Source organism: Pongo abelii, chromosome Y (assembly GCF_028885655.2).
Source record: "Pongo abelii isolate AG06213 chromosome Y, NHGRI_mPonAbe1-v2.0_pri, whole genome shotgun sequence".
NCBI lineage: Eukaryota > Metazoa > Chordata > Mammalia > Primates > Hominidae > Pongo > Pongo abelii.
Genome location: NC_072009.2, coordinates 58184636 through 58200004, shown reverse-complemented (window position 1 = coordinate 58200004; position 15369 = coordinate 58184636). Strand labels below are relative to the sequence as shown.

Here is a 15369-nt window from a genome sequence, read left to right as displayed (position 1 = left end):
TGTTCCATGGACTGTGCACATAAGAATGTGCATTTCCATCCATATTGTATAGGTAGGGTTCCTTTGAATTCCTGCAGGTATCCAAGAGGAACTTCCAGCTGTCTAGATTACCCCATGAAAACCTGTTCTTTTATCAACAGCCACTTCAGGAGCTCACCCAGGTGCTGCTCATTAGACCACTGCTCCCTGCCCATGTGCCCTAGTTCAGAGTAATCCATATTCTTCACAGTCCCTTCTTTCAGTGAAAGTGTTTCTTTTACCTTTCACCAAGTCTTCCCTCTAAAAGAAATCATGTCAGCAATACTGTAGACATTTCAGAAAGTTGAAAATGATGACTCAAAACTATAATTAGTAATATGCCTGTCCCTCTAATTTTGTTCCCCTGGGAGTTATCAATTGTTCTCTTTGAAATGTCTAGCTGCTTAAATATTTTAGATGTATGTTTGGCATTTTACACACACCTTTGTACTGGTTCTAATCACAGGTGCTCTTGGGTCTGAGTTTAGGTCTGACTGCAGGCAAGCAGGTTGGTTTTCTGGCCTCCTGGGGCACCCCTGGAGGCAGATGGGATAGGAAGTAAACCTGATATGAGACATCACTCTTTTTTGGGCTGGGCTCCAGGCACCTGTTCATGTTTTTAGCTACCTGGATAGTCTTGGTATCAGAGTTTACATGAACCATGGCCAAGCTTATCACCCATACAAATGTTTATAGAATGATTGAATAGCAAATGGGATAGATGAATTACAGCCTATGGAAAGTCCTTCTGCTGCCAATTTATAGTTTGTGCTTTTGAGATAAAAATGCCTTTGGCTTTTACATTTGTATTTTCTTTTTTTTTTTTTTCACAGTTCATAATACATTTATTGAGCACCAACTGTGCCTGGCATTGTGCTAAATGCTGAAAAAATACCAACCAAGAATATACCCACTCTCTGCTCTCATGGGGAATGAATAGAGAGTACAAAGAAGCAAACAAGCAATGTCAGTGCTCTGTGATGAGGCTGTAAAGGTGCAGAGTGCTCAGGGAATAGACTACCCAAGGCTGCAGGGACTGACACAGAGCCCTGCCAAAGAGTAGGTAATATTTTATGATTTGTCAAACTGACCAAATGAATGAAGAGAAAGATACTCTTGAATCCAACCAAGGCAAGAATGATAAGCTAACATGGGTTTACATTTGAGGACAGCTTGCTAAATGGTTATTTTTCTTTTTTTTTTCTTTTATTATTATTATTATTATTATTATTATACTTTAGGTTTTATGGTACATGTGCGCAATGTGCAGGTAAGTTACATATGTATACATGTGCCATGCTGGTGCGCTGCACCCACCAACTCGTCATCTAGCATTAGGTATATCTCTCAATGCTATCCCTACCCCCTCCCCCCACCCCACAACAGTCCCCGAAGCTGGAGAGGATGTGGAGAAATAGGAACACTTTTACACTGTTGGTGGGATTGTAAACTAGTTCAACCCTGGTGGAAGTCAGTGTGGCGATTCCTCAGGGATCTATAACTGGAAATTCCATTCTACCCAGCCATCCCATTACTGGGTATATACCCAAAGGACTATAAATCATGCTGCTATAAAGACACATGCACACGTATGTTTATTGCCGCATTATTCACAATAGCAAAGACTTGGAACCAACCCAAATGTCCAACAATGATAGACTGGATTAAGAAAATGTGGCACATATACACCATGGAATACTATGCAGCCATAAAAAATGATGAGTTCATGTCCTTTGTAGGGACATGGATGATATTTGAAATCATCATTCTCAGTAAACTATCGCAAGAACAAAAAACCAAACACCGCATATTCTCACTCATAGGTGGGAATTGAACAATGGGAACACATGGACACAGGAAGGGGTATATTTGTATTTTCAAGTATATATATGCTAGGGAAGGAGGAACCTTTCAGGTCCCCAGTGGTTGATTTTCACCCTTGATCTGCATACTAGTGTTCATAGCATGTTACTGAGTTAACTTTTTTATTTCTATATAATAACAGTATATCCATCTGTTGCTAATCTGATGTAACCTTTGTGTGTGTGTGTATGTGTATGTATGTGTGTGTGTCTGTATGTATGTGTGGTATTGATCAGGATACATTACTCAAGAGGCCAAAATCAGAAACTAGGGAGATTGAATATTTCATTATTTAAAATTAAGCTAATATAATGCAATGTTAAGAGGACAGCTCTTCAGATACTGGGTTAAACAGCTTCACTGTACATCACCCAGGAAGGGATTTGGAGATTGCTGTCTTTCTTCCGGTGTCAATGCAAGAAAACCAAAAGAAAAAAACAATTGCACTTAAAATATCGTATATGACAGCTATAAGTATATATGCTTCATAATATTCACTTTTATAGGCTGCTACGGTACAGAAATTCTCTTTTGTGCATTTTTGCTCTGTTTACCTCTTCGTTGCCCATCTGAAACAAACTATGCCAAGCACTTAGCTAATGATATATGAAGAAGCATTACAGCGGCCGCTCAGAAGTGAGTGACTGCTTATGAAAAACCCGTAAAAAGTAAGTAAGACCAATAGGTGAATTTGATTGTCCTTTTGGAGTTATATGTTTCTTAGCTTTGGAGAAAAACAGAATGTGCTGCTACCATCCCTTGCTAGGAGTTCTGTTCCCAGATTCACACTCAGCTTTTATGTTTCCATGGTGGTGCCACCAAACATAGCAGAACTGAAGAATTTGAAAGTGCTCAACTTTTTAAATAACCAGATCGAGGAGCTGCCAACACAGATCATCAGGCTCAAAAAACTCAAAACACCTGAACCTTGGGTGAGTATCAGTGGAGGAGAAAGGATGGAGAGGAAGAGAGTGGAAGGGGTGTGCTGGGTAGGTCCAGGGGAGGGATTCCATTTATCTCATTGCACAGAAGTGGATTTCTAATTTCTTTCTGTGTTTTGTGTTTTAAAAAAAGTTTTATTGTTTTAATATATCCTTTTGGTGGTCTACATTAGTGAATATTTGAGAGCTAATTGAGAAGCTAATAGTTGACATGATAAGGAAGTTGAATTTTTACTGTATTTTGTGTCCAGTAAAATTTTATCTCAATTCTGTTGACCAAGAAGGGACTGATTTGCATGGCATGAACTGTCAGACAAATTGTAATATGGTTGATTTTTTTTCTCTGTGTGTTAAATAGGAATAAAAGCACCTTTGTGCCATGGAGGGAATAATATATTCCCGAATGCTGCTTCATTCATTTTTGCAATTCTTCTCTGTAGTTGAGAGGTGACAATTCTCTGTCTTTCTTTATGCAAAGGTGAAGAGAGGAGTTTTGATTCAACTGAGGTTGCAGAATCAGGGAGCAGTAAATAATAATAATGATAACCCGTCTTTGTGTGTTGCTTTGCAGCACTTGATCCTCTCAACATTTGTGAGGTAGGGAAGGCAGGTTTTAGTGCTTTCATTTTATACAGAGGAAGCCAAGCCTTTTCAAAGGGGCAAAGGGACAGGGTCCTGGTCACCCCTGAGGTTAGTGGTCAAGCTGGGAAGAGAACCCCATGGTTCTGGGTCTAAAGGCTCCATCAGACTCCATTGATAAGGTCTGGATCTGTGTCCCCACCAAATCTCATGTGGAATTGTAATTCCCATTGTTGGAGGTGGGGTCTGGTGGGAGGTGATTAGATCATGGGGAGCGAGTTCTCGTGAATGGTTTATCACCAACCTCTCTTGGTACTGTCCTTACGATAGTGAATGAGTTATTGCAAGACCCCTCATGATCTCCTTCTCCTGCCATGTAATACACATGCTCCTGCATTGCCTTCCGTCATGAGTAAAAGCTCCCTGAGGCTTTCCCACAAGCAGCAGCTGCCATGCTTCTTATACAGCCAGTAGAACCATGAGTCAATTAAACCTCTTTTCTTGTAAGTTACCCAGACTCAGGCATTCTTTTATAGCAATGGGAGAACAGATGAATATATCTATAGACCCCAACCAGAACTGTGGCATCAGAATTCCATCTTCACTGGCACAGCTATTAGGTGAAACTGCCCACTCATGCTTCAGTCTCTGTGCAAAGTCGTATATTCATGAAATTGTGGCCACTAAATACTCTGGTTAAGTTAGTGATTGACGTGGAGTGGCAATGGATGCTGGCCAGATATTTGCCAATTTTTTTTAATTTTTATTTTTGAGACAGAGTCTTGCTTTGTCACCAGGCTGGAGTGCAGTGATGCGATCTCAGCTCACTGCAACCTCTGCCTCCCAGGTTCAAGTGATTGTCCTGTCTCAGCCACCCGAGTAGCTGGGACTACAGGCACACACCACCATGCTCAGATAATTTTTGTATTTTTAATATAGACAGGTTTTTACCATGTTGGCCAGCATGGTCTCGATCGATCTCTTGACCTCGTGATCCACCTGTCTCGGCCTCCCAAAGTGCTGGGATTGTAGGCGTGAGCCACCACGCCCAGCCATGAATGATGTATTTAAACACTTACAGCACTGCCTGCCTGGGGCCTGGGAGTTGTCAGTTCTTTGGCACTGTTGAGTATAAAGTGTGAGGCAGGTGGCTGTAAGGTCAGAGGTCAGGCTAGACAGGGAATCCTGGATATCTGCTGTTCAGTGAATGAGGATTTACCAAGTTCCCAATCGTGTACTAGGCATTGTTATAGCTGCTGGCAATCCAGCCCTGATGGAGCTTCCATTACAATTGAGGAAACCAACTGTAAACAAATAAATGTTTATAATAATGACAGGGAGTTGAAAGTGCTATTGAAAGGCCTCTGTGCTAAATAAACAAGCTCCTCCTGGGCATAGTGGCTCACACCTGTAGTCTCAGCACTTTGGGAGGCTGAGGCTGAAGGGTCAGCTGAGGCCAGGAGTTCAAGAACAGCCTTTTCAAGATGGCGAAATCTCGTCTCTACTAAAAATACAAAAATTAGCTAAGTATGGTGGTGTGCACCTATGATCCCAGCTATTCTGCCCAGGAGGCTGAGGCAGGAGAGACATTTTAACCCAGGAGGCAGAGGTTTCAGTGAGCTGAGATCATACAACTGCACTACAGCTATGTGACAGAGTGAAACTTCATCTCAAAAATACATACATACATACATAAATAAATAAATGAGCTCCAATTTTATCACGCTGACCATCAAGAAATTTGTATAGCCAAGTAGTGGATATGAGATATGAAAGATCAGTGTGGAGAAGAGGGTGGAGGGAGGGAAACTAGAGATTAGGAGACCAGTAAGAACATGAGCTTCATGTCCCATGTAACTAGGACAGTGACAGTGGAGGCAATGAGGGATTTTATATGAAAAATATACAGGTGGTAACATCGACAGACAGTAACTGATGGGATGGAATGATACCTACATTTCTGTGTTGGATAGCTGAAAAATAGAACGGATGGAGACAGGTTTGGGAAGAAAATAATAAGCTCAGATTTTGTTCTGTTTGGTTTGAGGCACCATAGGACAGAGCCCTAAACTGTTCTTTTCCTTTGTGTGTTTTTTTTTTTTTAGACAGAGTTTTGCTCTTGTTGCCCAGGCTCCAGTGCAATGGCACAATCTTGGCACACTGCAACCTCCACCTCCTGAGTTCAAGTGATTCTTCTGCCTCAGCCTCCCGAGTAGCTGGGATTACAGGCGTGCACCACCATACCCAGCTACTTTTGTATTTTTAGTAGAGATGCCATTTTACCACGTTGGTCAGGCTGATCTCGAACTCCTGACTTCAGGTGATCCACCTGCCTCAGCCTCCCAAAGTGCTGGGATTACAGGTGTGAGCCACCACACTCAGCCCTAAACTTTTCTTTTTCAATGAATGCATCTTAGTTACCTTCTTGTTCTCTTTGGAGTAGTTTGCATTTTGGGCTGTTGGTACTTTATTGATTGTGTAAAGCTTTTTGTATTTAATTACATAGCTACATAGACAAAGTTGTCAAAGTTTGAAGAAAACCTCCCAGTTCTTTGGGAAAGGAGCTAAGATGGGTTTCACTAAAGGATACCTCTGTCCTCAAATGGCATAAAGAATTATACTCACACGGTAAGGCAATTTATAGGGAGGACTCCTTAATCTAAGGAGCCAGGGTGAAAGCATACATGCGGGAGATCACAAAACGGAGTAGGGAAGCCATTTGTATGCATGATCCAAAAGGCACCCTCAATAAGAATTTGCTTTCAAAGTTGTATATAGTACTTGCACTTTCTTCTGTTGATTGTAAGACATGAGAGAATTTTAGGACACCTGAACAAATAAAAGAAAGTTTAGTTCTGTTCTTAATTCCTTAAATGCAGTTTATTTCACAGAGTTATTTTCCAAAAAATATGAAGCCACATAGGTTCCCATGTTGGTGATTATTTCTAGGCTAACTTCACTGCAGGACCACTGTGACCAACTATTCGGGAATAATGTTTAACCTTGTTTGTTGCTAGAGCTTGTCTCATGAACACACAGAAGTTTTTATTAAGTACGGTATTGGGTATTTACGGATTTGGATTATTTATTTATTTATTTATTTATTTATTGAGACAGGATCTCTCTCTGTCTCCCAGGCTGGAGTGCAGTGGTGTGATCTCCGCTCACTGCAATCTATGCCTCCTGGGCTCAAGTGATCCTTCCGCCTCAGCCTCCTGAGTAGCTGGGACCACAGGTACATGCCACTCACACATAGCTAATTTTTGTAGTTTTTTTGTAGAGACGGGGTTTTGCCATGTTGCCCAGGCTGGTTTTGGGCTCCTGAGTTCAAGCAATCTGCCTGTGTTGGCTTCCCAAAGTGCTGGGATTACAGACGTGAGCCACCGGGCTTGGCCTGGATTTTTTTTTAATTTTTATTTTTGATAACTGTGTGAGTAGGTCACTGTGGAGGTGAGAAAAATTAGTGCCTTTAGCCAAGAAGGTTTTATTGAAGCTGGAGGTGCTCACGACAACCTGCAGAGAAGAAACTGCTCTGAAAAGGAATCATTAGTACAGACCTTTCTGAGGCTTTAGAAGAAAAGGAAAAAAGATGCTGAATAGCCTTAGACCCCTTGGTTTTATAAATTTCTCCATCATGTGCAGACATTTGCCCACTTCCAACATGCATTTGAAAAATCTTGCCATGCAAACAAAGAATTGATACCACCTGGCATAGCTGAGCCCTGTGAAGCTTTATGTTTCAACACCTGAAGTCACCTGAGATTAAGCAAGTGTGGCACAAATAGTAAAACCACATTTGATAGTTTGGACTATCCAAAGTGGCTTGTCATGAGGTGAGCTTGCTCACTTAGGGCTGATTCAAAATTTTCTCTCAAACCTTTTGAAAAATAATTCTAGCAACACCTCTCATTTCCTGAGATGCCACGTGTGAGCCATGGATCGGGTGTTGGGTGCTTCACCTATTTTCTCTCTCATCATCCCAGTGATCCTGCCCTGAAGATGTTGTCAGCCTTATTTTATAGCTGAAGAAATTCAGTCTCAGAGAAGCTGAGTAAGTTGGTCAAGGACACACAGCTAGCAAGTGCTGGAGCCAGACTCCTCACCTAGCTCTCCTACCTTAAAACTCCATTCTTTTCCTACTCCCGCTGTAACCTCTCATGGAAACCTTGATTGCTAGCAGTGTCAGAGTGGGGCCCTGAGAATGGAATTCCTACACGTGGAAATGTGGATGGATGGAGATGGAAGTTAGCACCTGCTGGGGGGAAGGGGGACAGCCAACATATTCCAGCCTTCATTCTGCAGAGAGAGACGCCACCAGGTCACCATTCATATGGTCTGGCCTCCGAAGAGGTGGCCAGAAGTCTCTGCAGTTCCTTGCCCCCTTTGTACCTGAGGCCATTGCTAGGAGTTCTTCTGAAGTTTCAGCATTTGTTTAAGGGCTTTCTTTCTGCCCCCTCCCACCCCCATGGTGGTGTGCCTACTATTGCTACATACTGCTGTCAGCTGCACATGGGACTCTGCTGTTTTCCTTACATGTTGTAAGTATTGGTTTGTCACTCAAAGGAAAAAGGAACCTTCAATTAAGTAGATTCTTGCCACCAAGAGGTGGAGGGACTCCAGGCTTGCTTTGGGCTGGAGATTGAATGGGAGTTCTCTCTCGGGTGAGATGTCTCTTCCCTCTAAGCCTGTCTAAATGTGGATTTCCTATACCGAATATTGCAAAAATGTATTTCTTTATTTGCAGAGAAAAATGTTAAGGAATCAGCAGTTTTCAAAAATGGATAACTTAAAGCAGTGTTTAAAGACAGGAGACCTAGTGTATGCTTCTCTACCTTCCTTTCTGTCTCTGACTTGCAATGCTTCTCAGAATCCTTGTATAGGAGCCCAAGGGTCTGGAGCGGCTTTGGCCTCCGTGAGGTACAGGGTGCTTCCAGACGCATGTCACCTTCATCAGTCACTTCTGAAGTCTTTCCTCCTTACTCTCTCTTAGGCTGTTTTTTCATCTCAAGATAGCACTAATTACAAGCTTCATCTTGCCTGTATTACAAGGTAATACAACAAGTGAAGTACTTGCCATAATGTGCTTCACAAATTGTTACTTCATGGAGAATATTCATTGTTGTTGTCATGGCAGTAGATAGTCATGGAATGTATCTGGGTTATGCTGGGTGTAGTCTGTCTGGGTCGTTTTCTGCCTCAGAGGGGGAACCCACGTTTCCATTTTGGTTTCCCCCTCTGCTCTCTGCTGTTTCTGGTGAGGCCCGCTTGGTAGGACTGGACCGAGCTGGATCTGTTATGAGAAGCATCGATGACTAGAATGATTTTTATTGTCACAATTCCTTCCACCTTTCAATATCTGTCAACTTTTATTAAGTTTTTTTTAATTGGCTTTTAAGTATGCTCAAAGGGAACTGCATTAAGAAAAATAAGGGTCTTAAAAGAAAGGATAAAAGAGAGTGTAGAAAAAAATTCCCTTAACATCACACACTGGGGCCTGTCAGGAGGTGGGGGGCTGTGGGGGGATAGCATTAGGAGAAATACCTAATGTAAATAACGAGTTGATGGTTGCAGCAAACCAGCATGGCACATGTATATTTATGTAACAAACCTGCATGTTGTGCACATGTACCCTAGAAATTAAAGTATAATAAAAAAAAGAAAAAAATTCCCTTAGACTTCAACGGAGACACACAAACACACACAGAGACACAAACACGCACACACACCCACACACACACCACAAACACATACTGCATAAACACACACACCACCACACCCCCACACACACCCCATACACATACCACACCATACCACATCCATACCCCCTCACACACACCACACACATACAACACACACCACCATACCCTCCACACACACACCACCACACACACACCCCACGCCCACCCACACACACCACACACACCCCCCACACCACCATACCACACACATACCACAGCCCCCACACCACACATAACACCCCCGTACACACACACATAACACTACACACACCACATACACACCCACACACACCACACAACCCTGCACACACCCACACACAATTGATCCTACAGCAACACATGGGTGGAGGGAGCACCACACTGACCCCCCATGCAGTCGAAAATCCACACATAGCTTTTGACTCTGAATAAACTTAAGTACTAATAGCCTACAGTTGACTGGAAACCTTACCAAAACATAAATGTGGATTAACACATATTTTGTGTGTTATATGTATTATATTCTGCATTCTTACAATAAAGTAAGCTAAGGAATAGAAAATGTTATTAGGAAAGTCATAAGGAAAACAAAGTGCATTTACTGTTCTTCAAGCTGAAGTGGGTCATCTTAAAGGTCTTCATCCTCTTCTTCATGTTGAGTGGGCTGAGGAGGAAGAGGAGGGTTGGTCTTCCTGTCTCAGGGGTAGCAGAGGCAGAAGAAAAATATCCATGTGTCATTGGACCCAGGCTGTTCAAACCCATGTTGCTCAAGAGTCAATTGTATGATTTAAAAAATGCTTAAGTTGTGATAAAATACACATAAAATGTACTGTCTTGTTGGACATGGTAGTGGCTCATGCCTGTAATCCCAGCACTTTGGGAGCTGAGGCAGGTGGATCATGAGGTCAAGAGATGGAGACTATCCTGTCCAACATGGTGAAACCTTTCTCTACTAAAAATACAAAAATAGCTGGGCATGGTGGCACGTGCTTATAGTCCTAACTACTCAGGAGGCTGAGGCAAGAGAATCGCTTGAACAAGGGAGGTGGAGGTTGCAGTGAGGTGAGATCTCACCACTGCACTCCAGCCTGGGTGACAGAGTGAAACTCTGTCTCAAAAAAAAAAAATTATTGTCTTCGTAGTACATAGTTCAATGGTGTTAAGTGTATTCACATTGTTGTTTAGCCAATCTGCAGAATTTTCTCATCTTGTAAACCTGAATCCTACACCCATTGAAAAACATCCCTCCATTGCCCCTCCCTCTAGCCTCTGGCCATTACCATTCTAATTGAAGATAACTTTGAATTTTAACTGTTGTAGAAAAAAAACCCATGATTTTCCCTCCTAAAAGGAATAAATGAAATGAAATAAACCAAAAGTCTGAAAACTACAAAGCTTCATGTGTATAGTTTGAGATATTATTACTACATTCATAAGGAAGTTTTTCTTTACAAGGACAGATATTTTGTGATGGTTTGAGTTTTTGTGTAAAACAGTGATTCAATTTCACCACTTGAGAAAAATGACAACTAAGAAATTTCCAAATGTTTCAGGAATATATAAGCTCTCTAAAATTATTAGTTTAAATAGGACAACATACTACATCATCTCACTTATATGTGGAATGTAAAAAAGTAAACCTCATCGAAAAAGGGAATAAAATTGTTACTAGAGGCTGGAGGGAGAGGGAAATTATGGAGATGTTAGCCAAAGGAGACAAAATTTTAGGTAGACAGGAGAAGTAATTTCAAGAGATGGATTGTATATCATGGTGACTGCAGTCAATAACAATATGTAGCATGTTTGAAAATTGCTAAGAGAGTGAATTTTAAGCGTTCTTACCACAAAAGACAAAAAAATAACAAGCATATGATACTAGGCAATGCATATATTAAACAGTGTGATTTAAGCCATTCCATGATGGATTATACATATATCAGAAGTATCATGTTGTACACCATAGGTATGTACAATCTTCATTTGTCAATGTAAATATTAAATAAATGTTTTTTATAATAAAAAAAATAGGATGGGTGTGATAGCTCACGCCTATGATCCCAGCATTCTGGGAGGCCAAAGTGGGAGGATGGCTCCAGCTCAGGAGTTTGAGACCAGCCTGGGCAACATGGCAAAAACCAATCTCTGCAAAAAATACAAACATTAGTGGGGTGTGATGGTGTGCACCTGTGGTCCCAGCTACTTGGGAGGCTGAAGTGGAAGGATCGCTTGAGCCCATGGAGGTCAAGGCTGCAGTGAGCTGAGACTGTGCCACTGCACTCCAGCCTGGGCAACAGAGCAAGGCCCTACCTCAAAAAAATAAATAAATAAAAATAAAGTATAAAGTGACTCTAGGATCATGGCACTCTCTTACACTTTCAGCCTGTGAAACAGAAGTGCCCTTGATAGGCTGTATAAATGTGTCTTTGGTGTCCTGATGTAGATTTTTGTCCCCCTGCAACAGCATGAACAGGCTGAACACTTCACCACAAGGCTTTGGCTCCCTGCCAGCTCTTGAGATTCTGGACTTGACTTACAACAACTTGAATGAAAGTTATCTTCCTGGAAACTTCTTCTACCTGATTAAGAAACTTTCAGTTCTATAAATCTCCTCAGCACTATACTTTGCATTCTAAGAGTGAAATTTATTTGCCAGGACCTAAACTCCAAGAGAAATTATTGGACAGAGATAATCTTTTTCTTTAGAGACTTCTTTTGAATACTCCTTTGTAGCTCAGCAGTATGTGCATTTGATATATCGTTATGTGACACCATTGGGCTGAAGTGGACTTAGTAACATCATATTAACATTCTGAGAGAGATTATATATCTAAATGAGATCAAGCCTCACATTTAGCTAAGAGACTTGAGTTTCTTTTTAAATAGCATGCCAAAAAAAGATATCTTCCCATGTTGGTATTAATTCTTTGTTCAATATTTGCCCAGGATGTCCCAATCAATTATTTATAAAAAATATTTATTAATAAACTGCTAACGGAATTTTTAAATTTTCCAGCCAGGATTCTTATTTTCAGCCTTTTAAAAAGTACTCTTATTGACCTATTTATCCAGTACACAGGCATTAAGAAATTATTGGCCACAGGTGAACACATCTTATTCTTTTATATGCCAACAAATTTGTTGCTGAAGATGCTTTTGAAAATTAAAATATGATTTCTTCTGGGAACTCATGCGCTATTTCAGACAAGGTTTGCTTCTCTTAAATGAATGTTCTATTTCTTCAATTAGTAACTTATATGGCATTCAGAAAATCTGAATTTTCTGAACTGGTCTCTAAAATTTCACTTTTTTGCCTTATGTACGTTCTATCTCTATGACTTTCTCAAGCACATGAAACCAACTGTAAAATATTTTCTTGGGTGGTGGAGCACATGTTTTTATTATGTTATATTAACATACAGTTCTGGAGCCTGAGCTCCAAAGATCACTTGAGGCTAGGAGTTTAAGACCAGCCTGGGCGACATACAGAGACCCTGTCCCTAGAAATAAAAATTAAAAAATTTAGCAGGCATAGTAGCACGTGCCTGTAATCTTAGCTGATTGGGAGGCTGAGGTAGGAAGATTGCTTGAGGCCAGGAATTTGAGGCTGCAGTGACTCACTGCACTCCAGTCTGGGTGAGAGAAAGAGACTCTGCCTCTAAAAAATAAATAAATACTGATAAACAAAACATACATCTAATTGTACTCAGCTTTTTTGGTTGAGGATAAACAGATGCTTTAGAATTTTAGCCTTCAATAGTTTGGAATCGTATTATCATTGTGTAGTAATTGTGAACAAATTTCTAACTACTGATATTCTGCTTAAGTTAGCATTTACTCTGTTAACTTCATGCCATTATTTTAGCCCCTTTGTCTTCATTTACTTTTGTCCTTAAGGCTGTAGAAGAAAGTAGTAATAATTGGTCAGATTATGGATCTGATGAGCTGTGGTTATAGCCTCCATCACCAGAAAGCCTTTCATTAATTTTTAACACAGTGCTATTTACATAAGAAAAGGTCTATTTTAACATAGTTGTATTCCCTTGAAAGAACCTTTTTGCCCTAGGTATCCACAAAAGTGACACAGTAGTTTTCTTTGTTTTACTTTGGATGCAAATGGAGAAATAAATGTGAATCAAAAGTAATCTGTGAGAAAAATAGCAATCTTTTTTGAAAATGTGTTGAAACTCTGTGCCCCAAAATGCTAGTGCCTACATTGTTAATTGTATCAGTCCTCTTGGATATAGATGTTTTGCTGGACACACCAGCTACACAATAAGCCAGTAAATCTAAGTTTGACCTGCTTGTTATTATTGGGAACCCTAGCTATGTCAAAGGCTTTTCACCAAGCCAGGATTATTAATCAAAGCTGACTCCCTTGTATTGATCAGACCTCAAATGCTTGGGTTCCATGCCACCCTTTTTATATACTGCTATTTAATTTGCAGCCACCCTGTGTGTGCTCTATCTAAGTGTCAACGATTTTGAAATCCTGCCACCTGATATTGGGAAGCTCACAAAGTTGCAGATAGTAAGTAAGTTATCTAAATTCTTAGAAAATCAATTCACTGCTGCAGCCTCGTATGGGTAGAATCAAGTCAATCTGAGCAGGAGTCAGGTTTGTTCTGCAGGAGTAAACCACTACTTCTGATAGTGTTTCTTGATTATCCACCGGCACTTGTAAATAAATGGAAGAGACTAAGCTGTAGTAGAAGAGAGGACATGGAGGAGGATGAGAGTTTCTGTGGAGGACCTTTTAACGGGAAAATGTGTTGACAACTCCTTGTTTACTTCTGTTTAGCTCAGCAATAGGGATAACAACCTGATCTCACTGCCTAAGGAAATTGGGGTACTTACCCAGCTTAAAGAATTCCACATTCAGGGGAACCGCCTCACTGTTCTACCTCTAGAATTAGGTAAGTTTGCTGATGAATGAACTTAGTTCTGGGTATCATGAATAACAATTATCCTAATGTAGCAATTCTGAACAAATTCTCTCCTCTTCTTGGCAACTACTCTCCACCTAGACACCCAATTCTGATCATTTGAGAACCATTTGTCATTGACCAGAGTTCAGCTGTTATAGGTTTGACCTTCTCCTACGCTGTGTTCTGCAGCTGTAGTGTCCCGTGTCTTAGAAACTGCTGATGAAAGATGACCCTGCTCAGCTCCCTGCATGATGCGGTGGAAAAAGCATGGGGTTAGTGTAAGAGCCTTATGCATGGCTCCTCATTGACTAGCTGGGTAAGCTTTCTGGGTCTTGGTTGTTATTGATAACTTTATCTAAGTATCACTCTTACTTTTTAACCCTTACTTTTTTATTGACCTAGAAAAACTTTTAGCAAAGAATTAAAGTAGTTGTTATGGCTACTTGAAGATGTTGGTACCTCTCCTGGTCGTGAATTTGCCTCTCTTCTGATCCCATTTCTAGTAGGAATTGTTAAATATATTCTTGCTCGGAATGGGTCCTACTTCTGGCCACTGAATCCTAATCCTCTAACAAGTCATTCGTATTTCCAGAGTGGGTTTATGTCCCCCACCAGAAATAACCTCCAAGTCAGTCATTCTGTTACTGCTTCATTCCACTGCAAAAGGTTCACAAGTTCTCTTATCTTTTCTTGTGCAGACTCTCGATAGCCTCTAATTTCTTTAATCCTTTGAACCACATTGTTTTCTCAAACTGTGATTATTTGCTTTTCTGCCCCAAAATACCATCATTTTTAAGAAACACATTAAGGAAGCAGTTCTTTAAACAAGTCTGGCAGTTTGAAGAGGCCATCTGTTAGAAATTAGAATGCAAGCACCAGGAGGGCAGGTGCATTTTCGCATTTGTTCCCTGCGGTGCAGTGCTTGCTCAGAAAACATTGACTGAATGAATGAAAGAAGGAAGGACCTTGGATGGCAGGAGGTTAGGAAGATTATGAGCAGGCTGATGGGGCTAGTGGTTACACATAGGAAGACTGAGACACAGAGCACGCCCATCAGCACCAAGAGTTCTGTTGGCAGCCTTATTAGTCTAAAGGGAAAACAGTCACGTGATTTTGTGGAACAGATGGAAAGTCTCGCCTCCTCGCTTCCCATTTCCCTTAACTCTCTTGTTAGGGTTAAAAGACCAGAGGCTTATTTAATTATTTTTAAGGGCTGAGGAGCAGCTCAATATTTCTCTATTGAGTTGCAAGCAGTCAAGTTTTGTTTTGGGAGCAGGGTTACAGAATCAAGAAATGCTTTTTGCAAACAATTTCAAGGCAAAAAAC

At 40.9% G+C, this 15369-nt stretch overlaps 1 pseudogene; it reads left to right on the top strand.

Annotated features, from left to right (window-relative positions):
• Window positions 1–2687: 2687 nt before the first annotated feature.
• Window positions 2688–14135, top strand: LOC129053342 (ras suppressor protein 1-like; annotated as a pseudogene).
• The last annotated feature ends 1234 nt before the right edge of the window (window positions 14136–15369 follow it).